This window comes from Ceratotherium simum, chromosome 4, assembly GCF_057802395.1.
Source record: "Ceratotherium simum simum isolate JZ-2026a chromosome 4, ASM5780239v1, whole genome shotgun sequence".
Taxonomy (NCBI): Eukaryota; Metazoa; Chordata; class Mammalia; order Perissodactyla; family Rhinocerotidae; genus Ceratotherium; species Ceratotherium simum.
This window is the reverse complement of record NC_141903.1, coordinates 123,300-138,496: the sequence shown is the minus strand read 5'-3', so window position 1 is coordinate 138,496 and position 15,197 is coordinate 123,300. Positions and strand designations below refer to the sequence as shown.

The 15,197-nt window shown below is 42.2% G+C and overlaps 1 protein-coding gene across 1 annotated transcript in view; it reads left to right on the top strand.

Annotated features, from left to right (window-relative positions):
* LOC147917172 (mucin-16-like) overlaps positions 1–15,197 on the top strand; it is a 66,920-nt gene that overhangs the window by 46,634 nt on the left and 5,089 nt on the right. Inside the window, exon 9 of the transcript XR_015551862.1 lies at positions 13,757–14,040. The gene's annotated coding sequence lies outside the window, so the exon portion shown is untranslated. The remainder of the gene's footprint in view (positions 1–13,756; positions 14,041–15,197) is intronic.

The following is a 15,197-nucleotide window of genomic DNA, read 5'->3' as shown; positions in this document are numbered from 1 at the left end:
AACAAGAGCCTTGTTTCCTTTTTGTTTTTAAATGCTTTTAAAAGACAAAGGTGAAATCAAGCAGAGCTTGATGATCTTATGAGTCCAGCAGCAGAAAGCACAGGCCACGTGGAGCCAGGAAAGAAGCATGTGAGGGTGAGACACGCTTAGTCTCAGGAAGCAGACCCGAGGCAGACCCACGTCTCTCACAGCTAGCACTCCAGGCGGAAAGAAGACAGGGTCTCAGATGACAAAGGACATCTTTGCAGTTTCAGTTTTCAGAAACTTATGTCACCTTAGAGCTGAGGACAAATTTATATCTGAGCCAGCAGGACATTGTCTGCCTTCACATGCAGGAGGTACAAAGGGCAGACTGAATCATTGAAGCCACTTAGGAGCCTTTCTCTGGGAAATGATAAAACTGGTCTATCCAGCGCCTGCCAGTTGATAGTCGATCTGGAGAGAAAATGCATCTGCAGCTGTAGTGTGCTGCATGATCCCGCCCGCAGGGCCTTGCAGGGAACGCTGTTGACTGGACCGGTCAGAGCATCCGACACAGATGTTACTGCAGACATCACGCCTGGTGGCCCATTCCCTCCTTCCTCAGATACGATACCTGCAGACCTTTAGATTCGTTCTTTCAGGAGACGAGAGACCACCTTAGGGAGAGTCCCAATTGTGAAAAGCACACCTGCCATTGCATACCATAGAGTATCTCAATTCACACCGAGGAGTCCGTGATGATTCAGTACAGATGCGGGCACTGATAAATAATCGCTACGGTAAGATCCCTTTACACTGCACTGTGATTGGGGGTCCTAACCATGGGGACCTAGCATTTACATAGGAGATTAAAATTTAGGATGTCAAGAGTTTGGATTTGAGAAGGTGGGTTGTGCAGGATGGTGGGCTCCCTCCAGTGGAATTAATTTTTAAAATGCAATTTTGCAGGAAATTCAATATGTAAATCTGATATGTGGGGGTGTGGTAGAAGAAACCATGCTCTCAGCTTCCTCTTTTCTCCCTGGAAGGTCCCAGACTCTGTTCGGTTACTCAGGGTGCAGCAGAGAGCTTGAAAGCCAGTGGTGTCCCGTAAAGAGTGTGGGAACTTTGTTTCTGGTGCCTTAATCAAGAAAGTTTCAGAGATCACTACCTCAAGTGTCCTTCCAACTCTAAACTCTTAAAGACAGACTTTTTCAGAAGACAAAGAACAAACGCCTGGAAACAAAAGATGGAAATGAGGGGCGGTGACGATGATTATTGTTTCTTATACTTTATTTAATCTGACAAACAGAAGTAAACACTGGGTAAGAAACGATTTCTCTAGACTTCTGTAAATATGAGATTCACATTTGACAAACGACCTCACGTGCCTTTGTAGATCAATGGAGTGAACTCAGCACATTTTCCCTGGAAGAAGATTCAAGAATAAAGCGCCCTTGGTCTGTTCCAGGTGCCCGGTCAGGACAGGCTGTTTCTGTGGACAGGGGCGTCCTAACCTCATCGATTCCCCAGGATTCCCCATGTACCGACACCTGGTGCAGTTGCCTGCAGCCGTCAGTCTTCAGACCTGTTCAGAAACAGCTGTCTTTTACAGCACGGAATTTACTTTTTTATTTGAATGTTTCAACGGCTGGTTTTTAATTTTCAAAATAAAAATTTAGGTTTCATATTGTTCAAAGGACTTCATGCAACAGGTTACCTTTGATTCTCATGTAGAAATATCTTTTTAAGGGTAAAAGGACTGGGGTCTCCATGGGCGTTACCCATTAACCCAACACTGGATTGAAGAACTGCTTGTTTAGGAAAACATCTTTTGTGAGAGGTACCTGTCTCTTGATTAACATAGTGGTTCAATGAAAATATCCTTTGTTTCAAGGGCAGAACTGGAAATTCTGGAGGGAATAGAGCCCAGAAATATGCGTGCTTTCACTGATACAGAGAGCGTGGCGACTGACCGGACAGGGAGCTGGCCAATTTGGGTGCGAGGACAGGGAGGAGATTACATCACAGATCTCAGTGGAACCACACCAGTTCTGCCTAAACATGAGTGATCTTGGTATAATTACCAATTACCTTGGATAATTGTTAAACCTACCTGATTCAGGACTTCTGAATAGGCCTAGGGATTCTTCATTTATAACAAATGCCCCCAGGTGTTTAGATAGCTGGGCAACATTTGGAAACATTAAACTATGTGATTTTCAAGCATTCATGCATCTCAGACGCTGTACAGTTTGCCTCTTCAAAGTACATACAATGGGATAAATAATGTATCCTAAGAAAGTTCTGGGTTTTGAGTGGATATCTCAAATTAATGCTTATAAGAATGAAATTTCACTAAGATCTTTCGAGGTTTCCATTTTTTGACACAGAACTTGAGACAAGCCAGATATAAGATAAAGTTTCCACAATTCTTTGGGCTTCTGCTCCCACATAGGAGTGAGCCTCCGCCATGTAAATGTGCCCAGATTCTTCTGTTATCCTGAGCCAACATGTTCAAGTGTGACAAATGTAATGTTCATTTCCTGAAAAATCTTATTAGATACAAGAATTGGGTCTCCTCTATGGAATTGGGCAAGTGAGTGACTGAACAGCACACACGCAATGCCTACATTTCACTTTTTGGAAAGTCTTTGGAGTAAAGGCTTCCGGTGCCTCCCTCCACCTGCCAGATGTAGGAGGTAGTGCAGCGGATGAGGGGCCCCAGGTTCCTCCCATTCTCGAGGTGACATGATCTTGCTTTGCCCCTTACCAAGATTCACCCAAGGAGCCTGTTGCTCCAACACGTTGACATCACTTCACACAAATTGTATATGTTAACACTGAGCATCTGAGGCTTCCTGGGCCACCAGCATGTGCTGCCCATCCTCTGTTCTCTTGAGATGCCTCCAAGGCCCCACAGAGCAGGCTCTGAGGCCACAGGCCCTCACATCATGGTGTGAATGCACCTCAAGGGCCAACTTTTGTTTCTGTTTTCCAGTTGTTTTCCTTACATGAAACTGAGATCTTTGCTTTTTTTTGATTTAAGTCAATTTCCTCTTTTTTAAATCTTTGAGGATAGAAAATTTACTTCTTACCATGTCTTTATCAAAAACATTCCCATCGTCAAAAACAACAACAAGCTAATTCCGACTCTAATCTTCTCTTCTCCCCACCTCAATCCCTTCACCTTTATGCACAGGTTTAAACTCATTTTACTGAGTCTGTTTCGTAGTTAACTATAAACAGCAGTATGAAAAAAAGAACAAAAAATGATTGTCCCAAATAGTTCTTTGGAAGCATTGTTTCCTTTGGAGAGCCAGGAGCACACTTTACGTTCATACAGTGCTGTTTAGCAAGGGATGATGGTTGAAGGATGATGGTTAATAACAGACATTTGTAGAACCGTGCGAACACGCGGACAATCTTTCTTATTCAGTTATGAGGAATATTTAAAACTGAATGCCCTATTGGAATTTTCAGGAAAAACAACCTCAAAGCTTTGGCTTTGGTTTACAGATATTTCATTTTGTCCTAGAGGAAGAATGTAGCTGTTCCTCTTAGAATTTACCTTCCTATGGACAGGAGATGAATCAGAATCAATGTCCTCAATGTTACTGTTTCTAGGGCGAGGAGTGGGGAGTGTTATCAACTGTAGAATGACATCAGCTGTGAGACTGTCCCAAGAGATGAAGGAGAAAGAATATGCAATCCTTCTCCATCTAAGCAGAGGTTTTTTAATTTCTAGAGATGTTTTTAGGGATCTGGACTGGAAAAATAAGGATGAAGCTGAAGGTTGTATTTCTGTGGGTAGTCTTCCACCTCACTCCTTGGGTCTCAGTGATGCTCCATCCCAGGTGGATGTGAGCAATGACAGTTGCTCACTTCTTAAGATGATGTCGCCAGGACAAAGCTGGTGGTCACCTTAGAGTGGGCAGGGTCTGGGCGTGGGATGGGGCAGAGAAAGGATACTTTCTTCTTCACAGTTCAAGAGGGACTTTGTTCTATTTTTCCATTTAATGTTCTTTGAATTTGATATATTTCTGTCTGATCCAAAGCTACAGTCCTCCAGTGCAGCTCACAGACTGTAAATCTGAGACCTTCTAGGTACTCTCATTGGGCAGTTCTGACGCTGGTGTGATTACAGAAAGGTCACTTCTGAGAGAGAAAATGAAAGTGAAAGTAATCTGAGGGAAGGAAAGATAAATTTCATTTACAAAGTCTTCAGGGATTCTTCCTAGAAGATCCAAGTTGGGGGAAGATTTCAATTTAGAATCTTATGGATCACAGCTCACCTGTTTTATTACTAAGCATAACTACTCACCAGATCCATTTGCTGCTGAGCAAGGTCTGTTCTGAATTCAGACTTGGCTAGTAAAAGCTCTATAATAAAAGCAATTCTTTGATGTCCAATCCCAGCACATAAAATCCCAAAATATGCTTTTACTAAGGTGAGTGAGTGAGTGGTTTGGGTTAACATGTGAACAGTTACAAATGTCAGAGGCTTGGAGGGATAGAAACTAAATTGGAAATTTCACTCAAGCCAGGTATCTGGTTTAAATTTGAAGAAATGAATATATTAAATATGCTTTATTGAACTGTCATGCATGAAATTGCATCCTTACGTATCTGAAAAAAATGGGATCATTTTCCCAGAAGTTGGTAAGATCCCAGTGGCCTTTTCAGGGGATAGAGAAGCCCACGTCTCAGCACCCCATCATATACAGCCTGAAAGCCTTGCCCAGCCTGCGGAAATTGGGTTCCAGGCTGATGGCAGGCTGATGTGGCTGTCAACACACTAGGCCAGGGAGGCCGTTTCTCAGTGTGTGAATACTGACAACCATCGCTGGCCAGACATGGTCTGGGTCAAGACTACACAAACTGGCAGTCAAGTCAGCAGAACAGCTACTCTTCTCATGTAAAGGGAAAGAAGCAATGCTCACTTTCTCTGCAAAGGAAATCAGGTGGATTCTCCCGCAGCACCTGTCATACCTCTATTCCCTGAACGGGAAGCCCAGGAAGTTTAAATAAACAAATGCATGTGTTGTGACTAAGGGCACAATGGACATAATCCAAGGATGTACAGTGTGATCATGACATTTTTGCCTTGTAGGATAGATTTTTTTGAAAAATTAAGCTGTAGAAGAAAAAATGAAATATTTGAGAAACAGCATTATAAATAAAGTCATCTATTTGATATAATTTATGGAATTCCATAGAAATCATCTTTTCTACACATTCTCTCCACCACTCTCAATATATGTGCACAGACATAGGAAAACGGTTGTATATTCATTCAACAGAATGGTATACTGCACATGCAGTCATAAACTGGATCCATTTAACATCTCCAAGCTTTGATTTCCATGTCTGTAAATAGGAATAATGATAGCACGTACCTCCCAGGAAAGCAGTGAAGATTAACTCCTATGACACATGTAAATTACTTCAAGAGATAGAAAAAGTTGCTAGCTATTATCATCATCATTAATAAAGCTTAACACTGTTCTGACATTTTATGTGTTAGAAAAGCGACAGAAAACAGATTGGATCCCCAGAGAATATACTAAAGACAATGGGCAACATGTCAGTTTTAGTTATTCATTTGCATGCGTGCATGTGCATGAAGGAAGTGTTCCTTGTAGTTGAGAAATAACAGTTGTTTTAATAGGCTTCTGTGCTATGGAATTCCTTTGTCTCCTACTCCTCACTCACACCTCCAATTTGAAATCATAGCAGAAAACAGATTTCCTGTTATGCAAAGAGTTTGCCAGGGAACTTTCAGAGAGCTCAATGGCAGTTCCCAACATAATAACCTCTTTCTGATAAGTTTCACGCAGGTGTTTAAATGCTTCCCATTCTAAGAACGGCAAATGCCAGTCCTAGAAACCAGGCTCCACTCTTTCCCTTCGAGAGGGCTGTGCCTCTGGCTGCCACATGTAGAGGCAACCACAGCTCAGGGAGAGCTCCTACCAGGCATGTGAACTCTGCAGCAGCTGTAAACCTGCAAAGGTGACAGTCTTAGCCGAGAGGCTAAATTGCCACTTGAACTTCAAGCACGTGGGGCATTGTGTGTATATTTTGAGGCTTTTTAACACTTAAAAGCTGCAAATCACAAGGACACTTAAGCCTGTCTCTTTCATAGAGGAGCAGAGAACCAGAGTCAAACTGTTCATGACTGCAGTTCAGTGAAGGAAACAAATCACATGCGAGTTTATGTATTCCAATAAATATCATATTAAATATCATCAAGCTGTTTTAAGATAAATTTTACATTAAAATGGGAAAGAATGGTGTTATGTGTGATAAAAAGCAGACAAAGCCCTAAGTATCATATCCTTGTCTACTGCAGCATGTCCCCTTCAGAATTCCCCGGATCATGGTTCTTACACCTTTTTCTGTAAGGAGTCAGTTAACAATATTTTTAGGTTTTGCAGGACATGTGGCCTCTGTTGCAGCTCCTCAGCTCTGTCACTGTAGCTCACAAGAATTCATAGACAACACATAAATGAGTGAGTGTGGCTGTCTTCCAATAAATTTTTATTAAAAAAAAACAAAACAGGCAGCCAGCCCAAGAGCATGTTTTGCTACACCTTTTGTAGTTAAATACTATTATAGTGTCCTGAACTTAACTGCAAAATTTTATCTATTCTCCAACCCTATACAAATGAGTTTGACCATATGTTTTCCTAAAACAGATTAGTGAATTTACAGAAATAGCAGTAGAATATATCTCAAATGATGCAACAGAGAAAAATAGCTGGGAAAAATTCATAGTCTCAGCAGCCTGTAGAATAATATCAAGGGGTATAAGACACTTATAGTTGGAATTTCCGAAAGAGTGAGACAAGAATATTTGAGAAAATAGTGGTCAAATACATTTCTAAATCTGATGAAAACTCTAAATGAGCAGATCCAGGAAACTCAATAAATCCTAAGCAGAAGAAACAATACATACACAAATACACAGACACACAAAGAATGTCTGCTAAGGCATATTAACAAATTGCTGAAATCTGGTGATAAAGAGAGTATCTTACAAGTAGCCCATCACATATGGACACACAAATGAAAGAATGGCAGCAGGCTTTTTGACCAATACTATGAAGCCAGAAGATAATGAAATGACAGCATAAGTGCTGAAAGAAAAAAAATCTGTCAGCCAAGAATTCTATACCTAGCAAATCTATCCATTGAAAACAAACACCAAGCACATGAGATACAACCACACACTCCTGGAACGGCTGTAACCCAAAAGTGTAACATTACCAAGTGTTGGCGAAGAAACTAGGACCTTCATATATTGTTGGTGGGGATGTAAAATGGTACAGCCATTTTGGAAAAGAGTTTGGCAGTTTCTTAAAAAGATAAGCATCTATTTACTATATGATCCAGCAACTCGATCTTATGAAGATATCCCCAGATAAATAAAAGCATATGTCCACACAAAGACTTGCACCTGAATGTTCACAGCTCCATTATTCATAATAGCCCAAAATAGAAACAACCTAAATGTCCATCAAGAGATAAATGAATAAACAAATTGTGGTGGTGTAGCCATGCTGTGGGATTTTATTCACCAATTAAGAAAGAACAAACTACTGATGTATTCAACAACCTGGATGAATCACAAAAACACTATTTGGAAACATGAAGGCAGACACAAAAGACTACAGATCATAGGATATCATTTACAGGAAATTTAGAGAAAAATCAAGTGTGTAGAGAGAGCAGACCAATGGCTTCTGGGGCTAGGGTTGTGTATTGGTCAGGGTTCTGCAGAGAAACAGACCCAGTCGGGGAGACCAGGAAACAGAGATTGCGGGCTTACCCAATTGGGTGGTCACTGCACCAAGAGATCCCCATGTTCCTCCCAATACATTCTGTCTCCCCCACAGCAGTGCTCCACAAGGGGTCTTAGTATATCCTTAATGCCAAGATTAAAGCCATATTTATTCCACTACAAAAAAAGTTACCAAAAATTGTCATCCATTACCACCATTTCTTTTATTTCAATACAAAGAAAATAAGGCTTTTTAGATGACGAAGAGTTAAAAAAGCAAAAATTTTGAGGGACTTTAAAATGATCTATCTTTGCTTATTCTTCTTGACAGCTTTCCTATTATTTATGGGAATCGGGGAATTGTGGCATTCTCTCAAGTCACCTGTAAAACATCTGGCCTTCATTTGGGGGAAACTGGTTCATTAAAGGAGCTGTAATTTATTGGACCACTTCTAGCACTGGTCGGGAAGCACTAGGTAGTCAATATTCTAGGCAGATCTGTGGGTGGGTAAACAGCAGGAAACACTCTTCAGAAGAAGAGCCCCTCCTTTTAAAAGGAAGGCTGGGTCCATACTGCCGACACAGGGATTTCTCTACTCTGAAGGGACCCCACATTGGGGATCTGAATTTGTAATAAATGCCAATTTCTTTGTTTATTATATTGTTACATTCTTACTAATCACAACATATGTACTAAAACCTAATCAGCAATCTATCAAAGGACAAAACAACATACAGAAAACATCCTCAGGACGTAAACGCCTGCCTGCAAAGAGTAATTGTGCTGTTTAATTGACTATCAGTAAAGGTTTACAAAATGGCCATTGCAAATGCTGTCAAGAGCTGACGTTTCTGTCATATGTAAAATTGGGGGCAGCTAGAGAACTAACCGAGAATCTTACCGACCAGGAAAGGCTACGACAAAGGTGACTTTCCTACGGCCATTCTAAATCAGACCCTTACCCAGGAAAAACACATTTTTTCGCCAAGGGGATTGAAAGGGCTGTGTTAATTTCATGACGGGAAATTACGGAGAGTAAAACGTAGGCTAGAAGACAGATCTGGTTTTTCCAACATGGTTAGATGGTGCATGGGCCAGGCCCCCAAGGAATATTTTACCTGCAATGCTTTATGATTGACAGGGGGTTGTGGGTTTCCTTTTTTTTTCTAGTTTGATTATGAAGATAAAAATAAAATTTGACTGAGATCTTTGATGATAATTTACAACATGTGGGAAAATATTTCCTATAATTTCCACGAACAAAAGCCAAGAATTTGAAATGGTGTACCAAGGAGCCGAAAATCTCATAAAAGTTGCTTTTCTACATCTGTAAGGAAGAGAAAGTTTTCCATATCTGGGTTTCTTAGAACTGAGTAAAGTTGTCTGGGAATTTTGGTTGAAGATAAATACACTCTCTTAAAATGAGAGGAGATTGGTGGGGGTGGAGGGAAAGAGAGAGACAGAGTCATAGACAGAGAGAGAGAAATAGAGAGAGAGAGACCGAGGAGGGTGGAGAGAGAGAGAGACTGTGAGAGAGGGACAGAGGGAAAGAGCGAGAGAGAAGCTTAAGAGAAAAAGACGCTATTTGTTGGTTTGTCTGTCTTTTGGGGTTCAGGGATTGATTTTGGGTCCCAGGAGAGGGAAGTAGGAATGAGAAGAATCTATTAATCTTACAACTATGTGTTTTGTTTCTTCAGTGGTCAATTTTTGTTCAGTTTACTTTATTAAAAATTGAAATGGAACACAGAATTTGAATAATTTCCTCAGGATGAGAACAGTTGTTGTGACAAAATATTGCAACTAAAGAAAAACAAAACAAATCTTCCAGGGAATGGAAATTCATTTTGGGGAAAATCATCATTGATTAGCCATGCCCGTCCTGGGTGTGAAAGTATACAGCAGTGACATCTGCTTTGACCCGGCCTTGACAGGCATGGGACCGTCCTGCTCACGTGTGGTGGTCAAGTTGCAAAATAGCAGATCACCATATTAGGAGCCCAATGAAATTCACTTATACAGAAATTTGGTTCAAGATACATCATTTGATATTAAGTTCGTATGTTTAATTTAAATACAAAATAAAATTTATCCTGGGGTTGAAAATATTAACTCCAGGAGTAGGCCTATATTTCTTTTTATTTTTTATTTTTGTGGTCTTTTCAAGGTGTACGTTTTAAAAGTTGAGGAAAAAAAATATATGAATAAATTACTCTGTCGCAGGAAAATGAAATGAGTTGATAAAGTCAGTTACGTCTATTGATATTAACCCTATTAGAAATTAAAACTGAAGAGATTTTAAAATATTTTTATTAATTCAGTAAAAACGGGGAAGAGGAGAGAGAGGAGCGTGAAACGGGTGACAGGGCACGTGTGTATGGTGATGGATGGTAATTAGTCTTTGGGTGGAGAACATGATGTAGTCTATGCAGAAATCAAAATATGATGTACATCTGAAATTTATATAATGTTATAAACCAATGTTACCTCAATAAAAAATTTAAAAATATACAATAATCAACTGATCAAATGTTAACATAAATAACATTTAATAAAAAAGTAAATATAATTTTCAAGCCAAACAATTTTTACTGACAAGAGTTGGTGTTACTTTACATTTTTGAAAATCTAACGTGTGGCTTAAGGGAAGGCAGCTAGCTACTCCCGGGTTGAATCTGTGTTGATATGATGTTTTGGTTGCAGTATACAAAGCAGATCCAGTGTTGTCAGATACGTAGTTAGAAAAGGGAGGGTTTTTCACAGCCTCTCCAGAGAAGTGTGGCAGTTCTTTGACACTATGCCACGGTGGTAGCTTCTTAAAGGGGAGTTGCGATGTGGACTCTGATACCACATGTGTGGAAGCCTTGTGTTGTTTTACATCAGCATCCATTGACCCATCGCACCCTGTAAATGGATCTTTTGCCTCTGCATCATTTTATTTATTTATTTTTTTGTGAGGAAGATCAGCCCTGAGTTAACATCCGTGCTAATCCTCCTCTTTTTGCTGAGGAAGACTGGCTCTGAGCTAACATCTATTGCCAATCCTCCTCTTTTTCTTTCCCCCAAAGCCCCAGTAGATAGTTGTGTGTCATAGTTGCACAGCCTTCTAGTTGCTGCATGTGGGACGCGGCCTCAGCACAGCCGGAGAAGCGGTGCGTTGCTGCGTGCCCGCGATCTGAACCCGGGCTGCCAGTAGCAGAGCGCACACCCAACCGCTAAGCCATGGGGCCAGCCCACCGCTGCATCATTTTATATAACATCATGCATTGTCATTTGGAAAGTGTCAGTTTCTTTGAGTTATATACAGGTGTTCCAAATGCTGACGCTTTTCATTAAACAATACATAAGCATCACTTTTGTCAATGTCACCACTGCTAACAGAAAACTCCTATGGACTGGCAGCTGGCGGGCTCACAGCGGCAGATACAAGATCTCCAAAATTCTTATTTTCACATGGACCCTCAGATTGTATCATGGCAACAAAAACTGGCAGTTGCGGTCCTTGCAGGAACAGGTTCATCTGCTCACTGCTGAGATGTCTGCCCAGTTCCCCAGACTGACGGATCAGAGTTTGACCGTCAGTCACTCTCGCCAGTAACCGCGGGATCCCATGACAAGGATGCAGCTGGTCTTCCTGACAACGCCACCGATGGCACATATGGTTTTCTTCAAGACTATCCTCATATTTCTGGATGCGACAGAAGCACTTCATGCCTGCTTCCCATTTTGACAAAGACAATATTAAAAAGATGCACACTCAAAGGTCGAGATTTGGTAAAATTAATAGTTTCACTGCTTGATCAGAGACATTCTGAAGTCAGACTGGCGTTGTGTCCAGCTGCCAGTTCCTGATGGAATAATTCAGTGGCTACCCGCAAGCTTGGGGCCATCATCTTGATTTATCCTCAGGCGCCTGTAGGATTCCCAGCACTGTAGTTCCAGGACCAATGATGAGATTCACAACAGTTACGTAACGCTTTGGGTGTTTCAGCACCACTTTTGTTTGTCGTGAAGCATTTACACAAAAGATTTTCTTTGATGGCGCTGGGTCCAAACGCATCTGTAGAAGGAGAAAAAAAAACTGAGTATACTTTTGAAAGCATACATATTTATAGTCTAAACCTAAAATATTCTAGAAAACACAAGGAATATACAAGGGCGCATTCCCTTGGTCTCAGAGAGATGCTGTTCTCATGTGTCACATGACGTCTGGTCAACTCCACGGGACACTGGTGAGAGAACAGAGCGACAAGGAGCAGTCCATTGTGGGCATTTCTAGGGCGGCTCTAACAGAGCACCACCCGGGGCGGCTCAAACAGCAGAAAATTGGCTCCTCGAGTTCTGGAGGCCAGAAGTCCGAGATCAAGGTGTGGGCAGGGTCGGTGCCTTCTGGGGCCACGAGGGAGAATCTGCTCAGTTCTCCCTCCTGCTTCTGGCGGTTTGTGGCATCTCTGACATTCCTTGGCTTGGATCTCTCCAGTTCTGCATTCATCTTCACATGGCGTTCTCCCCGTGTGTGCCTCAAGGCCCAAACCTCCCCCTTTTAGAAGGACACTGGTCATATTCAACTAGAGCCCCCCTAGTGATTTCATCTTCATTCCTTACATCTGCAAGGACCCTGTTTCAATAAGGGCACATTCTGACGTACGGGGGATTAGGACTTCAAGATATCCTATCTTGCGGGGACACAATTCACCCCACAACATATGTTTCAGTGTTATTATGAAAACAGCTTGCTCTCTAGGATCCCCCCGTAAGGGTCTCAGGTAACCTCAAGGGTCCACACTCCATAGCTTGAGAATATTCACTTACATTTTTCTATTGTGCTATTACTCCATTATTAACTTCTTTTTTAGATGAATCTTTTAAATTCATTTCTAATTAGTTGGTTGGGTGAGGGTCACGGGGTAGCAATCTTTCTTCCCAATGAACCAGCCTGTTTGTTATCACTGTTTAGTGTGATGACCCCTCTTTCCTGGATTTCATCTGTGTTGTTAACCCCAGAGAGTTTTTCCACATTTTAACTGGGTGTTTCTGATGCACAGGTAGAAAGTTGTGGATGTTTATTTTCTCATCAGCTTGTGATCATTTTACTATTTCTGATCATTTTGTTTATGGGTGATCATTTTACTTCCATTTCTTCAGGGATGTTTTCAGGGGCGTCCTCGAGAGAGGGTGCAGGGCTGTGTGTTCTGGCTCAGCCCCCAGTGATTAGTGAATGAGACCAGGAAAGGGGCTCTTCCTGCCAAGTCTCAGGTTAAAAGATGCTGACATCTTTCCATTACTCACAGGGAGAAAGAAGTTAGAGTCTTTAGCACACAGACCCCCCAAATGGACCACCAGATCGTGTTTCCACTTTCACTTCCGGAGCTGCTCGTGGTCCCTCTTTGTTCTAATCACCCCGAGTAGTTTCCTGTGCGCCCAGCACTCAGAGCCCACTCTCCTCTCGTGCTGTGTCGTCTGCCAGGAATGCTCCTCTGCACTCCCAGGCTTAGGGAGCAACCTGAGCCCTGGCAAATATCTGCGCTTTTCAAGAGCCTGTTTAAATGCCATCCCTTCTCTCGACATTTCTGACACTTTCTCAGAGCAGAATGTTCTTTTCCATCATCTGCATTTCTAGAATCCCACAGCTTGTTTTCACCATAACCACCTCGTGTGACATTCAGTGTCACCTTGTTCCATCTCAGGCTCAGCCAGGAGCCCCAGCCCCGCAGCACGGAGCACCTGTGGGCACTCAGTAGAGCTCAGCTGGGTTTAACTTGAGATATCATGGTGGGGGGCGGGACTCTAGGCAAAGGGGCCAAGTCCCCTTGCATGGTGTCCACCAACTCATCTGCTCAGGATAAGGCTTGCCCTCACTCCTCCACATGTTGCCAGATTTATAGGGCCTAATTTACATCCCGGCCAGCCTCCCCTGAAAGGTGTCTGATGGCTTTTCCTGCCTGTTGTCCTCCTTTACAATCAGGAAAGTGGAGGCTCAGGACAATATATTCCACTGTGTTCGTGTTTTCCAGAGCCACGATGCTACCTTCAGCCTCCATCCCGCTGCCTCCAGCCTCAGCCTCCAGCCTCCAGACTCAGCCTTCAGTCTCCAGACTCGGCCTCAGCCTCCAACATCCGGTACCCAGCCTCTTGCCTCCAACCTTCAGCATCCAATCTCAGCCTCCAGTCTCAGCCTCTAGCCCCTAGCCTCAGCCTCCAGCCTTCAGCCTGAGTCTCCAACCTGCAGCCTCCAGCCTTCAGCCTGAGTCTCCAACCTGCAGCCTCCAGCCTCCAGGTGCCCGCAAACCAGCACCAAGTAAGTGTGATGTCAACATCTGAAACCTTTTCCCCACATTAGCTGGCAGCGAACTTTTATCTAAGAATTTAGGCCCTGAGCTTTAAGAAGAAAAATGCTATTTTATTCTAATTATTTACAAACGAGTTTAGGCAAATGGAAGTAAGTCTGCCATGTTTCTCAAGTAAGGCATTTTGGCAAGAGCTTTCTAACCAATATCATATTTTCAGATTCCCCCATGGGCTTGCATTTGATTCTGCATACATGCTGTAAAGAGGATAATGAGGATAATGATCTGACCATTTTTGCTTTGCTTTGATTAATTGTAAATAAGTGGAATTCCCAGAGAGAAATAACCTCTATTTTTAGATTTTCATTTAAAATAGATTATGGTGTTCTAGCTATAGTTGAAGGAATAACCAGACCTATATTCTGTTTTGTTTCTTAAGATGCTCCTGACATTTTTACGAGATTTTGTATTCTGGAAGGCTTCTTGCACGTGGTTTTGAAATGAGATTTCTGATTAGTACAGTTTATTTGGTTTTTGAAATGCTTCTCTAATGTGCATTAAGAGGATTTGTGTAACTACTGTTTGCTGATCTCTGTCAAAGATTCACATCGTTAAGAGCTACAGAATATTCCTAAGAGCGGGCAAAGGAGGCTGGTACAGGACCTTTCATCAGATGAGAGCTCCTGCTGCCCGAGGTGAAGAGTTGGTGCTCAGGATCATTAGGTGCTGGGGCCCACAGGACAACAGAGGAGTAGATTACAGGGCTGTGGGTCAAGTGCAAACACCTTTTCCTCATGATGTAAGCTGATCAGACGGCACCTTCGCAGCCAGCCTCATTGCTCACTGTTACCACCAGGTTCCTCTCTGCACAGATCCCCTGTGTGCATACTTTTTGTACATCTTAACTCTCTTACCTAGTGTCCTGGTAATCCTTCTCACTTCCAACCTATGACTCTCAGGAAGAATGTATAACAATAATTATAACCATGTCATGTACTGGACCCCTCCCTGTGCTGGGCAGTGACTTAGATGATTTTACACATGATTTCTAATTTCTAAGACCACTTACGAAGTAAGTGATTTATGACACTGTTTGGTTTTCCTCTTTCTTACGAAGCATCAGGTGTTCAGGAACATTGGTTACTTTCCTAAGGCTGTGAAGTTAGTG